The 8,216-nt window shown below is 48.3% G+C and overlaps 1 protein-coding gene and 1 long non-coding RNA gene across 3 annotated transcripts in view; one reads left to right on the forward strand and one right to left on the reverse strand.

Annotated features, from left to right (window-relative positions):
- The window catches only part of FLI1 (Fli-1 proto-oncogene, ETS transcription factor), an 89,451-nt gene extending 88,596 nt beyond the window's left edge, over positions 1–855 (reverse strand). For both annotated transcript variants that reach the window (XM_064634670.1, XM_064634668.1), the window contains exon 1: positions 395–855. The gene's annotated coding sequence lies outside the window, so the exon portion shown is untranslated. The remainder of the gene's footprint in view (positions 1–394) is intronic.
- Positions 856–5,160: 4,305 nt separating this feature from the next.
- LOC135401902 (uncharacterized) lies at positions 5,161–7,280 on the forward strand. Its single transcript, XR_010424964.1, has 2 exons — positions 5,161–5,481; positions 7,089–7,280. It is a non-coding gene; the product is annotated as an uncharacterized LOC135401902 (long non-coding RNA).
- The last annotated feature ends 936 nt before the right edge of the window (positions 7,281–8,216 follow it).

The following is an 8,216-nucleotide window of genomic DNA, read 5'->3' on the forward strand; positions in this document are numbered from 1 at the left end:
TTCCTGTCGTCCTCCCTCCTAACACATTCCAGTTTCTTTTGCTTCTGAACTTGCACCGGGGGGTGGGGGTAGGCAGAGTGGACGGACGAGGTAATTTTGCTTCGCCAGTAAATTTTCTGGGGTCAAGGATTCCCATATTGGTTTCCCCCGCTCCCCTCTTTACCCCTAATTAGCGCTCTCCCCCTTTCCCCCCCATCACTTCCCTCTTCTAATTACGCCAGTGCAATAAAATAAATACATCTGCATATTTTGGAGCCCGTTTTCAGAAGTCTACAGTGGATTATTTATCAATCGTCTCGCCCTGCCAGCGTCAGTCGCAATATAAAAGGGCCTCTTAAACTACTCTTAGAATCGCCTCTTGCTTATTCTTGTTACCGGGATTTAAATGACTCACCTTTTATACCCTTTCCCCTCAACCAGTGGCAGAGCAGTTTGTAAAGATCCAGGTTGAGACCAAAACCAGAACTCTCCCAGCTGTGGATTACTACCCTTGCCGCTGCAGTTTTGCGAGGAGAGGAGAGATTTAAACTTGTTGGATCCAGAGCAGCGCTGAAGTTAAAATTCCCAGCCCATCCAGACAGGCTGCATCAACCAGGCATTTCCTCAGGGGGCTTCTGTGCTGCTCGCAGCTCCAGGACGTGCTTTCCTTTCCCTCGCTTCTGTGCCCTCCACTTTTCATTTGATTTCCGTTTTCCGCCCTTATCAATATTCCAGCTGTTCCCTCCGATTAATCGCGGCTCTGGGACATCTTCGCCCAATGAGCCCTCCTGGAGCTGCGAGAGACTTTAAAGAACACAGCAAAGGAAAAAAAAATAGGAGGGGGAAAAATTCACAACTTTCTTAAAAAAATATTGCTGAGGAGTCAGGCCGAAAAGAGACGCTGAGTGGAGCTCAAGTGCTACTTTAAATCCCCCTTTTTAAACAAGGAAGTTTCAAATATCCGTTTTTAAATCATCGTTCCTTACTTTGAGCTTTTTTCCCCGACTCTTACCTTGGAAATAGTTAACCCGTTTCCCCCTGAAGCAGGACTGAAACCATGACAGAGCACAAGGCTGGGAGAGCCAGCTGGAATCAGCTCCAAAATTTTCTTTTGGACCAAGAACCCAGCATTTCTCCCCGCGAGTCGAAATCTCCAGATCTTTTGAGCTATTTAATAAGAACCGATCAAATAGTAACGCGTTCAGGGAGGGAAGGGAAACACATCTTCAATTCGGGAATGTATTTTTTCCTCACGTTTCTGGTGCATTTTGTCATCTCTGAAGGGATAGCAGATAATATTTTGCACTAACCTGGGCAAGAAACTTCCAGAGATTTTAGTACAACATCATTTTTAAACGTAACCCCCAGAAGGGTTACCAAAACTATTTGGAAAATGTCCTTCCATTCTCTATTCTCTTTCTCTCCTTGCCGGCTTTGCCCCAAATTCCAACATATTGAAACATTTTTCTCCTTAATAAGAGGAACATATAAAGTGAAGGGGTGAAAGGGCAACTTGGGAGCCGTGCCTAGAGCTCCGCACACAATTTGCTCTCTGGTAGACGAGGCGTTTAGCATTCCTCCCAATTTCCAAGGAAAACAGACTCAGACCTGGACCCAGTGACCAGGGACCTCGCCAGAGCCACTTTTTAATATAGAAATTCTTCGCATTCTTTGTTATTATTATAATTGTTGTTGTTTGTGGCAAGAGAAACTGTTTCCTACGCAAGGTAAAGCGACAGGGATTTTAGGGAGACGCTAAGGAAGGAAAAAGCAAAGCGACAGGAGGGACTCGTGACGTGCGGAGAGAGGGGGAACCGGGGGAACCCCAAACCAAAAGCAGCGTTGTCATTTTTAAATGGCTTTAAAATAATCGCGTGCGCAGGGTAAAAAAATGCTCTTTCCAAGCCTTAATCTCATTATTCTGCGGGGATGGGAACAACTCCTGCGCCCTCACAACCGAGCCGGCTTGTGAGCGGACCGGCTCACGTTTCAAAGTCATCGTTCATTCTTTTCTCACGTTTCCACGTGTGAATTACACAAAACACGGCGCTGAAGAGGAACCCCGAGGGCTTTACTATTGTGTTAACAGACGCCTCCTCCCCTCCTTTTCGTTGCGGGGCAGGTAACAGGCGCTTGCATCGCTCCCCCGTGCGTTTTTCCTGTTATTTTCCTTTATTTTTTAACAAACCTCTGACAGGGAGCCGTGAGCAGCCTCCCAGCCTGCAATGAAATAAACTTTAAAGGCTGGCGTTAACAAAAGAGTCGGGATGTAAAGCACTCCCAAGTTCAAGGGAGATGAGTGCCCTGAATCCTGAGCTGGCTTTGCTGCCCCTTGTAACCAAACCCCACAGCCGAGCGGGGAGACCCCTGTGGCCAGTTGCAGTCATCTTGGGAGCTTTACTAGCCCAAAAGAAAATTGCTGGCAAATTGGAAACAGCTGGAGCATAGCAGACCAAGGAGGAAAAAAAAAAAACCCGCCCCCCCCACCCCCCCTCCAGCCTCCTGAGCAGGGAAAGTTGCGGGAGTTTTGTTTATCCAAATAGCTCGGCGGCAGACACGACATCTCCAGTTTTCCTCACCAAACCGTAGGTGACTTGTACATAAGCAACATTTCAACATCCATCACGGGCGGTGATTTCTTCAAGATGCCTCTGAAATCCCTGCGGGCTGTCCCGGGGCAGCCGCTGCCGCCCGTGCCCGTGTCCCCTTTAACGGGGTGCGAGCAACACAAACAGGGACTTAAAACCCACAAAGGGCTTTAGCCGAGGGTGCGGGGGGAACCCGACAAGTGCTCCGTTCCCATGAGCCTGTCAGACAATTGCTGCAACAAATGAAACGGTGGAAAAGCTCCGAGTCCTGCGAAATGTGCTCTTTTCATGTTTTCTATTTATTAGATACGTTAAGAGAAAACAGACTCGTGCGAGTCCCAAATGTAGGCAGAGTATTAAAAGAGGCATGTGAATGCTCCAGCAATTACAGCTGAATTTGATTAAAAACGTCATGAGGGCTGCAAAAGCAGGAGTTACCTGATACACTAACCCTGAGGTTGCTTTAGGATGAATTATAACACAATTCATTTTATTTTAATAGGTCACCGTAAGATTAACTGTTTAAGGATGGAGCTGTGCTATAAACGTTTACATCAAACCAGAAAGAAGCAAACTTTACTTTCTGGTTGTTTAGAAATAATGTTTATTACATTTTAAAATTCTTCAACACGTTAATTAGAAATAAGGGGAAAGTATGTGAAGTCAAAAGGAGCTCCAGCGCTTGACATGGAACCACACACACACTTCTGGGCTTGTTTCCCTTTCCTGCGAGGAAAATGTGGGGATTTTTCAGTGGCCATCCCCGTTTCCATGTGCTGTGGGAAAATAATGGCAACATCTTGTTTTCCCTCTTCTCCTCTCATGGCTTGGTCCAAAATTTGGAGGCACTTTGGAGCCTGGGCCTGTGGTCAAGGAGAGCCACCAAAAGCTGAGGTGGTGACTCTGCCTCAGTGAAATCAGCCACCACAACACCCAAACCCGGGGGTTTAGGAGGGAGGAAGTTTGAGGATCCATCAGCGATTGAGGGGCAGAAGCTCAAGGGATGAAGGACTTCAACACACCCTGCCAGGTCCTGCTCCCACCGCAGGGACGGAGGCTTTGGACGTGCTTTGGGTGCTACAAACAGATCTCCCAGAGTTAAATGAAAATAGGCTCCTAAATTCCCCCTCAAGAAAGAAATAGTGAAACACAGCTGCCACGGAGAGATGTCCATCTGATTTTTCATCTGCTGTGCTGCTGGGCAGCTTTTGGATGAGGCAGTGGCTGCAGATTCTGGTTTTTCCCTGGGCTATCTTTAAGCAACATTTAATAAAAAAGGTACTTGGCTGGAACTCTATGAAGTAGTTAATTATCATTAGCCATATTCCTGAAATTAAAACATATTAGTTTTATAGGAAAATCCTCCCTGTTGAAATGTATTTTTATTTTCAATTCATAAAAAGGACAATTTTAGAATTTTGACATGAAAAACAATTTCTGTAATAAATTACCATCACAAAAAGGTTCCATTCAGATCCTGGAAAGATCCTTTTCAATGAAGATCTACTGTTTCATTTCCACTAATCAATCTAAGTAAAAGCACTTTGATAAATTCCACTTAAAATCAGCAAAAGCACTATAAATATTTTTGGGAAAGCCATTTCAGCTTTGCTAAATTGCTCTCTACCATGAAAAACACCTTTGAAATAGAATATGTTTCACCCTGGTCTTATATTAGTGATGAATGTGATTAGTGTATTCAAATAAATAATCATAAATTATTGATAAAATCATTATCACAACAAAAGGGAAACTTCAGTTACACAGATAAAACGAGGGGACAGGAAAAAAAAGAATTGCTGTAATTGTTACATTCTATATTATTCTTGAAGAAGGAATGTTAGATGAAGGTTCATGTGTGCCCCAGGAATTTTAATTCCCTTGGTCCCATTCTGCTAAATGGGAATGAGAACCTTTCACTCTTGCTGGGCTGCCTGGGTCTGAGGACGTTTGGATATTTATTTTGACAGTGTTTATTGTGAAGTTGGAAAACGTGGGGGTTTGGTGGTGTTGTTAAAGACCCGATTCTTTACAAAACAGTGGAGTTTCCACTCCCGTTGTTTATAAACATGGGAGGAAATGATTTACTGTCTGTGGGATGTCATGGAACTCCCGTTAAACCAGCCTGGGTTGGTGACTGGTTTGATCCTCAGTCCATGTGGGTTGTTTTCCTCTGGATTTTAACCAGTCTTCAGCAACATCCTCCTGCAGGTTATATTGGGCAGAATATAAGTGTTACAATGACATTTGCTGGCCCAAATAAATTCACAGACAAAAGGGTGGGAAGGAAAGTTTAAGGATGGTGTGATAAGACCTTAGATCCCACAACAGCTTGGTGGGCAGAGTGGGACAGGAATCCCTGTGGCAGAGGGCTCTGATTCCTTATGGAAGAGGTGGAATCCCTGTGGCAGAGGGATCTAATCCCTTAGTGGCAGAGGCAGGACAGGGACCATTTCAAACCCTTCACTCCACACAAGCTCTGCTCCCCAGCATGGAGCCTCTGCTCTCCTGGGGCCTCCCTGCTGGACACGTGGCCCTGATGACACCTTTTTTCCCCAGGATTTTTGTGTTCAACCCCCTCACTGTTTGTTGGGTGACACGACTGTGACACACCCTGCAGTGGCACCTGCAGAGGTTTGTCTGGGTGTCCACAGCCCCTGGTGACAGCACTGCCACCCCTGCCAGGTCCTCAAATGCAAACGGGTCACGCTGAGGTCCCCAAAGGAGGATGGGTCACGCTGATGTCCCCAGAGGAGGATGGGTCATGCTGAGGTCCCCAGAGGAGGATGGGTCACGCTGATGTCCCCAGAGGAGGATGGGTCACGCTGAGGTCCCCAGAGGAGGATGGGTCATGCTGAGGTCCCCGAGGGAGCTGGGCCATGCCGAGGGGCCCTTCCCAGCAGAGATGCCACAGGTGAACGTCTCACCCCTGGCAGAGTCTGGGCTCTCCTCTCCTTCATGCCCCAGAAGTTGTGAAGATTCAGAGGGGTGAGAGAACCCAGCGGGTGGGGCACAGCCCCTGAGGGGACCTTGTCACCCCTGAGGGGAGAGGGGTCTGTGCTGGGGGGACCTGTCTGCCCCTGAGAGGTGAAGGGTCTGCACTGTGAAGGGCTCGTCTGCCCCTGAGGGCACAGGGTCTGTGCTGAGGGGACCCTGCCACCCCTGAGGGGAGGGGGGTCTGTACTGAGGGACCCTACTGCCCCTGAGGGCACAGAGGTCTGTGCTGAGGGGACTCATCTGTCCCTGAGGGCATGGGGGTCTGTGCTGAGGGGGACCTGCTGCCCCTGAGAGGACAGGGGTCTGTGCTCAGGGGGCTCTTCACCCCCTGAGGGGACCCTGCTGCCCTTGGTGGGGTGAGAGGACATGGAACAGAGCCCTGAGGGAGGTCCTGCAGCCCTGTCCTCGACAGACAAAATGGGGCGTGTGCTGAGGGGAGAACCCACCCTGTCACTCACAGCCTGACCTGTCACAGCCTGTCCTGTCAGTCACAACCCGACCTGTCAGTCACTGCCTGTCCTGTCACTCACAGCCTGACCTGTCAGTCACAGCCTTCCCATCAGTCAGAGCAGTCACAGCCTTCCTGTCAGTCACACCCTGACCTGTCAGTCACACCCTGACCTGTCACAGCCTGTCCTGTCAGTCACAATCCAGCCTGTCAGTCACACTCTGACCTGTCACTCACAGCCTGACCTGTCAGTCAGAGCAGTCACAGCCTTCCTGTCAGTCACACCCTGACCTGTCACAGCCTGTCCGCTCTGTCACAGCCCATCCTGTCAACCACAGCCTGTCCCCTCAGCCACAGCCTGTCCCCTCAGTCACAGCCCATCCTGTCAGTCAGAGCCCAACCTGGCAGGGCTCCCACATCTTCCAGCTCTGCCACACCTTTCCCCCCCAGTTTCTACTGTGCCCCTTTGACTGAACAAAACCAACATTTACCATCCCAAAGGAGCCCCCACCGCTCCCTTTCTCTTCCACACGCCTGCCCAGCCGACGCTGACTAGAGAAATAGAAGAAAATAAGTAAAAGAAATTAAAAGCTCTTTTCTCTCTCTGGCAGAGTTTTGCCTCTTTAAGAAACGAGAAGGAGCTGTGACCCCAAATTCACTGCAAGATTCACCGTTGCTTTGCTTTTTGGTGAATTTTGCATGAAGAACCTCTTCCAGAAGACATAACAATATTTATTCTTTCTATATAAAACACAAGGATGCCCTTGTTTCCAGCACAGCTCCCTCTCCTTGTATAGCCCAGCTCCACAGCCTGTTCCCTTTGTATCTGCTTGCTCTGGGATTGCTTATTTCCTTTTTTTTTTTTTTTTTAATAAGCAAAACCCTAAAGTCTTGTCCTGGTGCTCCCTCAGAGCATCCCTGGCCACCCCGGACTGGAGCTCCTGGAGGAGCTGCTGCTCAGGAGAGACCAGGCAGCCCCTGAGGACACTTCTGGAGCTCTACAGGGGCTCCACCTGCTCTGGTCTCCACAGAAAACCAACCATCCAAGCAAACACATCCATTATTTCTTTCCAGAGGTTAATTTCTTGGAAACATCTCACCTTGTTTTTGATCCACTGTGGATGGTACAGGAGCTGAGCAGGAGAGAAGAGAGAGAGAAGAAAGGCAGCTCCACCAAAAGCCGCATAAACAGCTGAATGAATGAAAAGGATTAAAAATAACACCCAACCCCGAGGTGAAATTAGGAGAAACAAATGGCTAAAACAGGAGCTTGATGCTATTCCAAGTGTTTTGACACGGGAGCATGTTTCCCATTCCACTTCTCCGCTGAGAGGGTTTCTCTTCAAATTAGATGAACCATAAAATAGAGAGGAAATTTAGAACAACACAGTAAAATGGTGTTTTACAGCCCTTTCCACAGAAGGTTTTCCCTTGAAGAGCTCTTACACCCTGGGCCTTGTCTACGCACTGTCACCAGACAGCTCGGGCTGCACCAGTCGCATTAAAGCGTTTCAGTGCCCGTCGGAGCAGCCTTTCCATGGAGAGGGGCTTTATAAGGCAGAGTAACTGTTCCCATATGGAAAGGAGCGATGATTTGGGAAGTCTCTCTGGTTAATATTATGAAGTGCTCGCTCTGAGCTTTTGCTGTATTGTGAACTGACTCAAGGTCAGGGCATAGCCCTGTTCTCCTGCAGGGCCTCCAGGACATCCCTAATGGAATAGAGACAACAGAGAGACTGAGTTCAGCTTTGATCAGGGCTTTATGGGCCAAAGAAATTGCCTGGGACAGGAAGAAATTGTTCCCCATGCAAGGAAAGGAGATGGGAGTAATGAAGGTTTTATAGAATCCAAGAATTGTTTGGGTTGGAAGGGACCTTAAAGCTCATTTTATTCCAATCCCTGCCATGGGCAGGGAACCTTCCACTACCCTCAGACAACACAAGTGTGGAGGGGATGAAACTGGGATTTGAAGTGGATTTCACAGGGAAAGGTGTGTGGGTGAAAGAGGAATCTGTGCGAAGGAGGAGGGAAGGTTTGTTTCCCTTTTGTGCCAGTGATGGAAGGCACTAGAGGAATATCCTGGCATATCCTGGCATCCCTGCCAATGGCAGGGATTGGAACAAAATGAGCTTTAAGGTCCCTCCAACCCAAAGCATTCCCTGATTCCATGAATACACTCGGAGGGGCTGGAGCAGGGACACTGC

This window comes from Pseudopipra pipra, chromosome 23 (genome assembly GCF_036250125.1).
Source record: "Pseudopipra pipra isolate bDixPip1 chromosome 23, bDixPip1.hap1, whole genome shotgun sequence".
Lineage (NCBI taxonomy): Eukaryota > Metazoa > Chordata > Aves > Passeriformes > Pipridae > Pseudopipra > Pseudopipra pipra.